At 43.1% G+C, this 11,926-nt stretch overlaps 2 non-coding genes across 2 annotated transcripts; both read left to right on the forward strand.

The window, feature by feature from the left end:
- Positions 1-5,511: 5,511 nt before the first annotated feature.
- Positions 5,512-5,584, forward strand: trnar-acg (transfer RNA arginine (anticodon ACG)). Its single transcript has one exon. It is a non-coding gene; the product is annotated as a tRNA-Arg (tRNA).
- Positions 5,585-7,963: 2,379 nt separating this feature from the next.
- On the forward strand, positions 7,964-8,036 carry trnar-ccu (transfer RNA arginine (anticodon CCU)). The gene has a single exon. It is a non-coding gene; the product is annotated as a tRNA-Arg (tRNA).
- The last annotated feature ends 3,890 nt before the right edge of the window (positions 8,037-11,926 follow it).

Here is an 11,926-nt window from a genome sequence, read left to right on the forward strand (position 1 = left end):
TCGTGACAGTGCCCCTCTCTGTGCTGCAAAAAATCGAACTCAGGGAATTTCTTTTGTCCTCCTTTGAATAGAAAGCCGTGTAATTCAGTGTACGGGCTTTCTCATGCAGTTTCATGGTTTCACAGCATTATTCAGCTGATTTTAAATGTACCTAAAGGAGAAACATTATTGAAGACCATCAATTACCAAGAGCTTTTGTCAAAGGTTTTGGTGGTCATTTTTAATGACCACAGAGCACTATGACCTCGGTTTTACATCTCATCCAAAAGACAGCGCCCTTTTACAACACAGCTTCTCCGTCACTATATTGGGAGATTGGGACCCGCACAGACCTCAGGGTGAGCGCCTCCCCGCTGGCCCCATTAACACCACTTCCAGCTGGAAGCTTTGTTTTTCCCTGTAGCTCACCCTCATCCAGGTACTGACCTGGCTCACACCTGCTTAGCTTCAGTGGGTTTTCAGTTGCGAGTTGCAAAAGTTGGGATGCAAGTGATGGAGCCGTTCGCTGCAAAAGCCACTGCATTGGCCAGGAATCGAAACCAAGCCTCCTGCGTGGCAGGCGAGAGTTCTAACAATGAACCACCAATGCTCAATGCCTGTACCTTCAAAAAAGACGCTTTTTTGGTGCTGTGTGCAAAAAGCGTCGACATCTACTTCCAGCTGCAAAATGCCATCCGCGGACGCTGTGAATTTATTTATTTAGACACCGCTCAGAATCCCCTGTAAGATTCTCCTTCAATTCCGTTTTGCAGTGCTTTAGCTCTTTCAAAAGGCTTTGCTTTGCTAGTCACAATCCAAGGCTTGTGACAGCATTTGAAAACACTTGCCACTGCGTTGGCCGGGAATCGAACCCGGGTCAATTGCTTGGAAGGTAGCTATGCTCACCACTATACCACCAACACATGCCCGGGGGAGCCCTCCAGGACACCACCAGAGAATGCTCACGATTTCAGAAGCTGTCTCCGGGACGTGCTGGTTCCACACATCCTGAATAAATCATGTTATTGTTAGTTGCTGTAGCTAGACGTTCAAATGAGTTTCATGGCCAGATGAACTGTTTCCTCAAGTGGTATAGTATTGCAGTAAGACAGCACGATGCCTGCAAGACTATGTCACGCTAAACGCCACAGATTGTGTTTGTCCGATCGTGTCAGTCGTCCTGCAGCCACGGGAAGTGGGACACAAACATGCTGCAATGCTTTCAAGACATTAGGATTTGTTTTTGCAACATCCGAGAAGAGTACTTGTGGCTTGAATGTGACTGAGCAAGGTGTTTAAAGACAGAGACTGAAAACTGTTAAAGGATGAGTCAAAGTAACGTCTAATCGGATTAGTTTCCTTAGAGCTGGTTCAGAGTTTGCTCAAGAGTTTACCTTTCACAGATGCGCAAAGAAAAATGTTGGGGGTGCACGCTTCAAGGCGCCTTACAGCTGTAGGGAGTGATTTCAGACGATTCGTGGCGTGTGCTCATTCCCATATACCGTACGCCCCGGGGTGCAGTGCTAGGATGACGTACAATACCGCTTGGGCACGTAACGGCGTTATATGCAAGTGCGGGACGTGAGGGTTTTGCGTTTGTTCGTTTTGTTTTGCTCTGCTTTGCTTTGTTTTGCTTTCCATCGCGTTGGTAAGAGCGTAAATAAAAAGGCGATTCCTGTGTCGACCACTAATGTAAGAGCTATTTCAAGTGCGCCGTGGTGCGGCTTTTCAAATGCTTAACAGGATGATTTTGCATGCACGCGTGCTTTCATGCAGTCGTGTGTGCAACCATGTCTGCTTACATGCAAACGGGCGTGGTTTCATGTATGCAAAAAACTTTCCTGGGCTCTTCTGAAGCACATAAAATTATTTGGAGATATACATTTGTCTTAGTTTCCTCTTAGGCTCTAGAATTGATAACTTTTTTTTCATTGTTGGCATTTTTCATCATTTTCCAGAAAGTGGTTGCAAGCCCGATATCATGCGAAGAAACTTCAGGATTCGGGGATCAGTCAATGGATTTTCTTCAAAGTTGGATTTTTGCACTCTGTGGACCAAGAGATGTTGTTCTATAATGTTTTTTTTTTTTTCAAATTTAAAAATATCATTTTTTCATGGAGCTTTGAATGGGATGGATTCACCCTCCTTTAGCTAGGACAGAGCTCCAGGAGCCTGGGTAGGATTCTAGCTTTCTCCCCTTGCAGGCACCTGGCACAGAAGACAATATTTTTTTCCTTAAAATCTTTTTTTTTGTGTTCCTTGTTGTTCCAAACTTAATTTTAATCACTTTTAATTAGAGATTTTATTAAAAATAGTGCAATAAATGACTAATTTCACAAAAAGTAATGTAATATAAAACGGATGTTTTCAACTTTAATGTAGTGTTTTAGAAACTAATATGTCTTCAAAAATGGTTGTTTTTCACTCCTATGAATGAAAACTGTTGTTATATGATGTTTTTTTTTTCAAATTTTAAATGATCATTTTTTCATGGAGCTTTGAAGGGGATGGATTCACCCTCCTTTAGCCAGGACAGAGCTCCAGGAGCCTGGGTAGGATTCTAGCTTTCTCCCCTTGCAGGCACCTGGCACAGAAGACATCATTTTTTTCCTTAAAATCTTTTTTTTTTGTGTTCCTTGTTGCTCCAAACTTAATTCTATTCACTTTTAATTAGAGATTATATTAAAAATAGTGCAATAAATGACTAATTTCACTAAAAATACTAAAAGTAATATAAAACGGATGTTTTTAACTTTATTGTAGTGTTTTAGAAACTAATATGTCTTCAAAAATTGTTATTTTTCACTCCTAGGAATGAAAGCTGTTGTTATATGATGTTTATTTTCAAATTTTGAAAAAGCAAAGGATTCTAGCTTTCTCCCCTTGCAGGCATCGGACACAGAGAACCTCATGGTTTTCCTAAAAATCATTTTTTATGTTCCCTGGTGTTCCAAACTTAGTTTTAATCAATTTTAATTTGTTATGTTACAAACAGGGTAATAAAGTCTTAATTGGACTATAACTAATGTCATATTGTCTGCTACAAAACTGATATTTTCAGCTCTATTGTAGAGATTCTAGAATCAACTAATAAAGAATTGAAATAAAAAAGGGCATAAGAAGACATTACCAACAACGACCACAAGATGGAGATATTTTCCAAAGAGGCAAGAGGGGCAAAGCTGCGATAAGGTAAAATCATTTTTTGAAAGAGATTGTTGTCAGAATGCACATCCGTATCCCAAACAGAATCTCTAGTAAAATATGATCATTTGTGAAACAGGCAAATGAGTGTCAGCTACAATATGATTGCTACATATCTGCATTTGTTGGTATTTAAGGAGTAAGAGTGCAGGTTTAAACCTGCGATCCAGTGTGTTGAAGAATTTCACAACACTACCTCTAGCACATATGGAAATAAATCCTCATAATGATTATTGCCCTGGGCATGTACCAAAAAATCAGTGAGCATATACATATATCGCTGTGTTGAAGCTAGAGACACAGAATAAGTGCAAACACATCCTAAATACAGTGTTCCTGCACCTTTGACCTCATCCAGAACGTATCATTTCTTGAAAAGGATTGCTGTCCGAATGCACATCTGAATCCCAAACAGAATCTCTAGTAAAATACGATCATTTGTGAAACAGGCAAATGACTGTCTCAGGGGCCCATTTCTCATTGTCAGACACATGTATGCAATGCTTTCACTGTGCATTGAGCAATAGGGATCAAAAACACCGCAGGTAAGGTTAGAAGTCATGTTCTATGATCATTTCTTTCAGCATTAGGGACTAAATATACTAAACGTATGATGCTAAAATGTTATTTTTACATATATTAATGTAATAAATGATTGCTTATGCTTTATAAACAAATCTAATTATAATAAAAGCTTAAGTTTTGTATTTATCTTGTACCATAGAACATGATTTTCTTTGTATTTCAAGCCCACAAAGTGTCCAAATGATGCACCTTTGATGCTCCAGATGATCTTTTTCTTTTTTTTCCCTCGTACTCGAGGGTCAATTTCCTGTTCCACACGCGATTTCAACATTTTCCTTGGGAGATGTCAAGCCAGCAAGCCACTGCTGTGGTTCAGTGGCCAGCGTGGAGTTCAGTGGCCCTGTTGTACACAGAAAGCACATTGAGCTCCTTGGACATGAAAAGTTCCAGATAAAAGCCATTTGTCATCCTTTCTCTTGGTGTCGATGTTGCTATTGTATGTAAAGGTGGCAACTTGCTCAGCGAGCAGGCGGAGCACACACCGAATGCAGATGTGTCTGAGTGGTGTGTCCAAGTGGCTGCAAAAGGACAGCACTCCCGGGGCGCTGTGGCTTAGTTGGTTAAAGCGCCTGTCTAGTAAACAGGAGGCCCTGGGTCTGAATCCCAGTGGATAACCGCCTACGGCTAGACTTAATTAAATGCAAGTATTCATTTCCTGTCTTTAACGCGACTTGTTTTTCTTAAAATTGATGGAATTTGCAAAACATGAAATACAAACATTGCTAATCAGCGCTAGCGGCTGGCAAAAAAAAAGAAGTCAGCAATGTTTTTTTTCTTTAACCTTAACCCTGCTAATGGAGAAGAGTTAAACGACCGAGTCTATGCAGCTTAAACGGTGCTCATGTCGGGTTCTTAGCTGAAAGGGTGGTAAATCACGCTCACCCCAGTCCTTAATCTTTTAAAGAGGATACAAAATTGAACCTAGTCGCCACATCACATACATCCTGTTCAACGATAAAAAGGTGACATCTATCCTCGATCCAGAGGAAATCCCACGTTGAGGGCATCTTTTTTTTCACTTTACCGTGAATCGGGCTCGGCTGCACAGAGGAGAGAGCAGAGCAATGAGGTCACGGGGACAGGGGAGTCACACGCTGGCGGTTTAAACACGCGGAAGAAAACTGAGGGATCCACAGTATGTGGACCCTCCGTGCGCCATCAGTCCACACTCTGGACTCTGAATCCTGCCATCCAAGTTAAGATCTCGGCGGAACCTGAGGCGCAGTTCCTTCTTAAAACGTAATCTGGTGAGCATTTCTAGAATCGTACTTGTATAGATGCAGCCTTTAATGTGTTGCTAGGTTAAAATTGATGACTTCTTGAACTTCAGTAGGCAACTGCCCTCTTGATTTCGGATTTAATTTCTTTATTACAGGGGCGCTTTTATGAAGACAGAGTCATGTTCAGGTACTTTGCTTGATGGAGGAAGCATATTTCGGACTCTGTGATCTGCTCACCTGGAAAGGTCTGCTGTACTACTACAAGAGAGAAGTAGAGTCTGGAAGAATGGACAATTTTATGATGCTTTGGAAGATAATGTTTTTTTTTTCTTTGAAATCGAAATGAATCAGAATATCAGTGCAAAAGACAAACTCTTGGTTTGGTTTAAAGAGATATGGTTTTAAAACAGACAAGATGTAGAAAACAGGTGTTTCTCACTTTTGGAAAAGAATGGACCGGGGGTAATATTTTACTAGTTGCAGTGCTGATCTCACTGGGTTACAGTCCTGCAGTGTTACACCAGGGCCAGTGGCGCAATGGATAACGCGTCTGACTACGGATCAGGAGATTGCAGGTTCGACTCCTGCCTGGCTCGGGTCGTTTTTAAACGCATCGGGCTACTCCCTAAGTAGTCTGTGCTACTTACTGCATTGTAATCGTACCCAGTAAGAGATTTCCTTCATGTAAATGAACTGCACCTGACAGCTTTAGAAAAACACCTGGGCTCAGTACGGTGCTGAGAGCTCAGCGTTGCTGTTCTAATTAGCACGCACTGCATCGGCTATGAGCCCGAAACTTTCAATTATTCCGATCAGTAAGTCAACACGTAGTCCACATGAACGGTAGAAATATTCTCTTGTCTGTCTCTTGTTTGTATAGAACTGAATGTCCCTGACAATGTACTGTTAGTTTTAATTGAAGAACGGCATTTGTGTTCAAATATACCAGACAAGTTTACGTAACTGCTCATGCGACACTCAGTTGTAATTAGTCAAGAAATAAAGTCGAACAACAGCTGCGGGTTTGATTCTGAACGTATGAGATTGCAGCGCCTTTTACTTTCATTGACAAATGATAAAGATTCGAAGGGAGATCCTTCAGACCAGCAAGCAAACCCACGGCTATCTCGGTTTTCTATCTAGGCAACGTTGGTGTCTGCAATAGCATACATGAAAGCGTGATGCAATTTCTGTGGCTACATTTGTTGCACGTCATGCACAGTAAGAGTGTTTCTAACACCAAATAAAAAGTCAACAATTAGCGATCACGCCTTCTCCTCAGTTAACCCACTGAAACCCTTGCTGTTAACAGTTCTTTACTGCGTGCTTTACCAGCACCTACATATCGTGTCGGTTCTTTCAGCTTTATTCATTAGGTTTTCAAAGGCATAAGTAGAGCACCAGAGGTGCGAACGCAAAATGCGTGGTTATCTGAAGAATTGATTTTCACGGCAGCGGGTCCAAACGATTTCGCGTTTTTATAGTACCAGGAAAGGAGAAGCGGCACTTCGCCTCTGCCGCGCAGGCACAAGGCGACGTGCGGCAGACGCCGGAGTCGGCAGGTTTCAAACCTGCGCGGGGAAGCCCCAACGCATTTCGAGCCCATCACCTTAACCACTCGAGCACGACAAATGCGAGCTCAATGCCGCCGCATTCCTCCTATAATCAAACACGGACTGCGAGGTGGCTGCGGAAACCTTTTTAAAGTTGGTCTTCGTTAAAAAAAATACCTTTCCAAGATTCGTGCCGGCAGACAGACACGCCTCAGAGGGTTTAAGGCTGGCTTCACGTTCAAATGGTAAAGTCCCCCAGTCCGGATGTCAAAATGCAACTTTGGCAGACAGAAAAAACATCAACAAACCAAAAATGTGGACAAGGATTTTACAAGCTGCACCACACTGCACTTTCAAAAGCATTTACATTCGTGTTAGACGCAGGAATTGCCTTTGATTTGCGCGCTTACGAACGCCATGGAAAACGAAACAAAACTAAAGCCCTCAGCTCCTGCACTTGATTATAATCCCGTTACGTGTCGAAGCAGGAATTTACGTCATCCTACCACTGCAACACGGGGAATAGAGGGAAATGAGCACAAGCTACGAATTGTCTCTAATCAGTCCCTACAGTTGTAAGACGCCTGGAAGCGTGCACCCCCATCATTAATCTTTGCGCATCTGTGCAAGGTAAACTCTGGAGCAGTCTCTGAAACGGCTCAAAGGAAACACGTGATTGATTCCATGTGCATCTGGGGTTCATTTCTTATTTACATTTAATTCAAGGGAAAGGCTTGGGTCAGTTTCAGACGGCCTCCAACAGCGAGATTCAAGCGCCCCACCTTCAGCCCAATCTGCGCCGCCAGAACGCCAACGGCTCCTCTGGTCTCCGGGGTGCGGTTGTGACCCCGTAACCTAAAGTGTTGGTGGCAGACAAATGGAGACTAACAGGTGATGTCCTAGGACATGACTACATTGTGACACTCGGTGGGGATGGTGACCATTGCTTGGAAAAGAGTGCGAGGCCCCTTTAGAAAAACATTTTGTTAACAGGCATTCTGCCTCAGCCTAAACACCTATAGCTTGCAAAGCGCATGCTATTAGACAGGCACCTCTGCAAGACCTTAAGAGTCTCTTAAACTAGTGATAGTAAGGTGTTCCCAATGGGCGATGTTTGGCTTTCAAATCATCTCTCTGTGGAAGCGCCGCGATGCAGCTGTTTAAGGCTTAGAAGCAGCTGACTGTTTCACTACCTAGCTGATTACTGTCAGTCAGGGAGCTCAGAGGTGAAAAGCCTGTCTGAGAGACAATTCGCCGTCGATCAGTTCAATATGTTCCGTACCAACTCGGCGCACCTGAGATCATCTTGGTAGCTGTGTAGCTCAGATGAGTGAGAGCGTGTGTGTGTGTGTACCACCGTGATTGGATGCCGGTCCTTCTCAGGTCACAGTAAACCTTCTGCTGCCTAACTTTCCCCAGTGTGCCCCAGTGGCCTAATGGATAAGGCACTGGCTTCCTAAGCCAGGAATTGTGGGTTCGAGTCCCATCTGGGGTGCTCCTGTCCCATTTTGAGCGTACAAATGTCCTTGTGATTTGCAAAGCTGCAACCCCACCTTACTCAGTGAGCGTCTCTGCTTTTCTCTCACATACAGTTGGGAGAAAAACTTTTGTAAACAGCCCTTCGGAATGATGTGGATTTCTGCATGAATGGCTCCTAACATGTGATCTTATCTTTATCTAAGTCATAATAATTAATAAAGAGAGTCTGATTTAACAAACAACACACGCCCAACATTTGACATTGCTGTTTCTTTATTGACCAAATGGTTTAAACAATCAAGGTCATTGATGGAAAAAGTACGTGAACCCTTATATTAAGGAGCTAGTGGAACCTCCTTTATGACAAAAACCTCAACCCCTACTTTCTGTAGCGGCTGGTCAGACCTGAGCAGCGGTTAGGAGGTATTTTGGCCTATTCCTCTATGAAAAACTGTTTCAGTCATGTATATTTTTGGGATGTCTTGCGCTGAACGGCCTGCTTCAGATCACGCCACAGTACTTCAATGGGATTGGGGTCAGGACTCTTACTTGGCCATCCCAAAATACGGAATTTCTTCTGTTTCAGCCACTCTGTTGTTGATGTACTCCTTTGTTTTTGTCATGCTGCATGACCCAGCGTCTTTCGAGTTTTAGATCACAGGCAGACACCCTGACATTCTGCTGTAGATTTTCCTGATACATCTTGGAATTCATCGGTCCCTCGATGATTGCAAGCCGTACAGCCTCCGCCATGCTTCCCAGGTGGGATGAGGTTTTGGAGTTGGTATGCAGTGTTTTGTTATCTCCAAACATAACGCTGTGCACATTTACCAACAAGTTCAACTTTTGTCACGTCTGTCCACAGAACATTGTTCCAGGAGTTGCTGTGGAACATCCATGTGGTCTTTAGCAAACTTGAGAGGGGCAGTGGTGGTTTTTTTGGGGGGGAGAGCAGTGGTTTCCTCCATGGTGACCTCGCATGATCACCACTCCTGTTCAGATTTCTTCTTATGGTGGACTCATAAACACAGACGTAAGACAAAGTCAACCACCTGTTCGCTAGATCCCATCCCCACTCAGCTAGTCAAAGATTCCCTCGAAGGACTGGCAGGACCTATAATTAGTATGATGAATGCATCGCTTGCGTCAGGCGTTGTACCTGATCAATTTAAGGTAGCGGTTGTTAGACCGCTCCTTAAGAAGTCAAATTTGGATCCACAAGTTCTTAACAACTACAGGCCTGTCTCAAAGGTCCCATTTCAATCTAAAAGTCTTGGGAGAATAGTTGTTGCCCAACGTCAATCGTATCTGGATTCAAATAATATACTTGAGAAATTTCAGTCTGGTTTCTGAAACTGCATTAACAAGAGTCGTAAATGATATTCTCTTAGCTACTGATGCGGGGAATGCAACAGTGCTTGTGCTTCTAGATCTTAGAGCTGCCTTTGACACGGTTGACCTCTCTGTTTTGTTACACAGGCTTGAGTTTGAGGTTGGCTTATCTGGAACCGTCCTTCAGTGGTTTACTTCACATTTTACTCATCGTTTTCATTATGTTCAAATATCTAATAATTGTACTGCTTCATCAATGTCACCAGTTCAATTTGGGGTACCAGAAGATCAGTGCTGGGACCAATATTGCTCTCTCTCTCTACATGCTGCTGCTAGGTAGGATAATCCGAAAAAATAATATGAACTTTCATTCATATGCTGATTGCACTCAAATAAACATTTTGTTTACACCAAACGACAGCTCTTCTATTATCACTTTAGTTAAATGCATTAATGAAGGAAATACTTGGATGTGTGAAAACTTTTTGTTACTCAACTCTGAGAAAACTGAGGATCTGTTGATCGGAGGCAACAATACTGATAGGACTACTATAACTTCAGCACTTAACTCAGAGGATTTAAACATTTGCCTCAAAGAGACAGCACGTTACCTAGGCGGCATATTAGACACAAGGTTCTTAACAACTTGCATTGTTAAGTGCCTTGGGAAGCCCTTGTTGTGAAAGGCGCTATATAGAAATACATTGATTTGAACTGAATTGACAATGTAAAATGTTGTGTGTGTTGTTTGTTAAACAAGACTGTCTTTATTTATAAAAAAATAAAAGGAATTTGCTAGGAATGCAAACGTTAGGTTGCGCTTCTTCATGCTGCATCGTCGGCATGAGTGGAGCTTTTTAAACGTCTGTACTTACTGCGCCCCATAAGAAATCGTTTGTCCCCGTTCAAAAGCGATTGTGCGATGTCCTGCAGTGTTCGCAAAGCAAACCTTTGAAAGTTTGAAAAGAGGAATTTATTCTGCTTCCTGTGCGTGCGTGCAGTAGTTACAAAGTTGAACGTCTTTACATGATCTGCTGCAGTTTTCAGTGGGAGGGCTTTGTCAGATGGCTTGGAAAAACGCACTGTGTTTCGGCTCGGGAAACATCATGAGAAGTGTCCTGCATGTTTTCTGTGTATAGCTGTCTTTTAACGCATACAGAATTCATTCGAAATCATTGGATTCTCCAATTAACAAGGGTCCCTTAAAGGATGAGTCAAAGTAACGTCTAATCGGATTAGTTTCCTTAGAGCTGGTTCAGAGTTTGCTCAAGAGTTTACCTTTCACAGATGCGCAAAGAAGAATGTTGGGGGTGCACGCTTCAAGGTGCCTTACAGCTGTAGGGAGTGATTCGAGACGATTCGTGGCGTGTGCTCGTTCCCATATACCATACGCCCCGGGGTGCAGTGCTAGGATGACGTACAATACCGCTTGGGCACGTAACGGCGTTATATGCAAGTGCGGGACGTGAGGGTTTTCGTTTGTTCGTTTTGTTTTGCTCTGCTTTGCTTTGTTTCATGGTCAAGAGGCGTAAGGTAAGTCGTAATCCAGGGAGAACACTGGTGGCAAACAGTCCGAGGTGAGAGGCGAGGTCCAAAGTCGAAAAGGCAGAAGGGGAGTCCAATATCCAGAATAAACGAGGTAATGGAAAAAACGCCAGGTAGAGCTCTCAAGGAGTAGACTCAATACCAGCGGGAAGCAGGTAAAGATGGTAAAAATAGCACTGCGTACCGCACGGTGGAGTGTGTGCAGGTGGGTTAACTCGTGCGGCGGCGTTTGTTAATAATCACCCACTGCTGGTGCTGATTAGATCGCTTAAGAGTTGGTCTTAACTGCCTGGCGGTCATGACAAGCTCCTCTTTAAGCTGTGGTTTAGTTTTGCATTCATGTGTTTCTAGAGCAGTTATTTATGGGGGTGGGTGGGTCTTTCACAGAGGCTCAGGACAAATCCCCTGCATGAAAGTCTACTGTGTGCGTTCAAACAGGTCAAGAGCCAGGCAGGAGGACAATGGACAGAAGCAGCAACGAACTAAAAATAAAAGAACGAATATGAAAAAGCCACCATCTTTTTCTTTTTGACATTTTCCGACTTTCATGCAAGCCAGGACAAAGTTGCTCGTAGCTACTTGTGGATTCAAATACTCTATCGAGTGCTTTGATGAGTTTTTGCAATTTGATTGTCGTCCTGTCAGCCTGTTTCTGTTTTTTTTTTCAATCTAGTGATGGAAAGTAAGAGGGAAATGATGGAGCAATCAATAACCGCTCCGGAAAAATGGCAGAAAGAAATGGTCCGTCACTAAGGACATTTGTGAAGCAGAGGAGTGACATCACCACAAAGGCGACTTATTCTGCTGATCGTTTTGGTGAATAATGATTGAGGCGCGTTAAGAGAAAGGTAGCTGCGTCAGCATGCTTAGGCTGCAAAGGATAAAGCAAAGGTTTACTCCATGCTGAAAAGAGAAGAAAAGAAGCACAACGTTTCGGCTGTGGAGCCTTCTGCTCCATCTTCTTTAGCGATGGTGATGATGTTTACATTGGAAAAACTGAGACACGCATACTGGAGGGGCTTGAACCAC

The sequence above is a fragment of the Lepisosteus oculatus genome, unplaced genomic scaffold, assembly GCF_040954835.1.
Source record: "Lepisosteus oculatus isolate fLepOcu1 unplaced genomic scaffold, fLepOcu1.hap2 HAP2_SCAFFOLD_99, whole genome shotgun sequence".
In the NCBI taxonomy this organism is placed as follows: domain Eukaryota; kingdom Metazoa; phylum Chordata; class Actinopteri; order Semionotiformes; family Lepisosteidae; genus Lepisosteus; species Lepisosteus oculatus.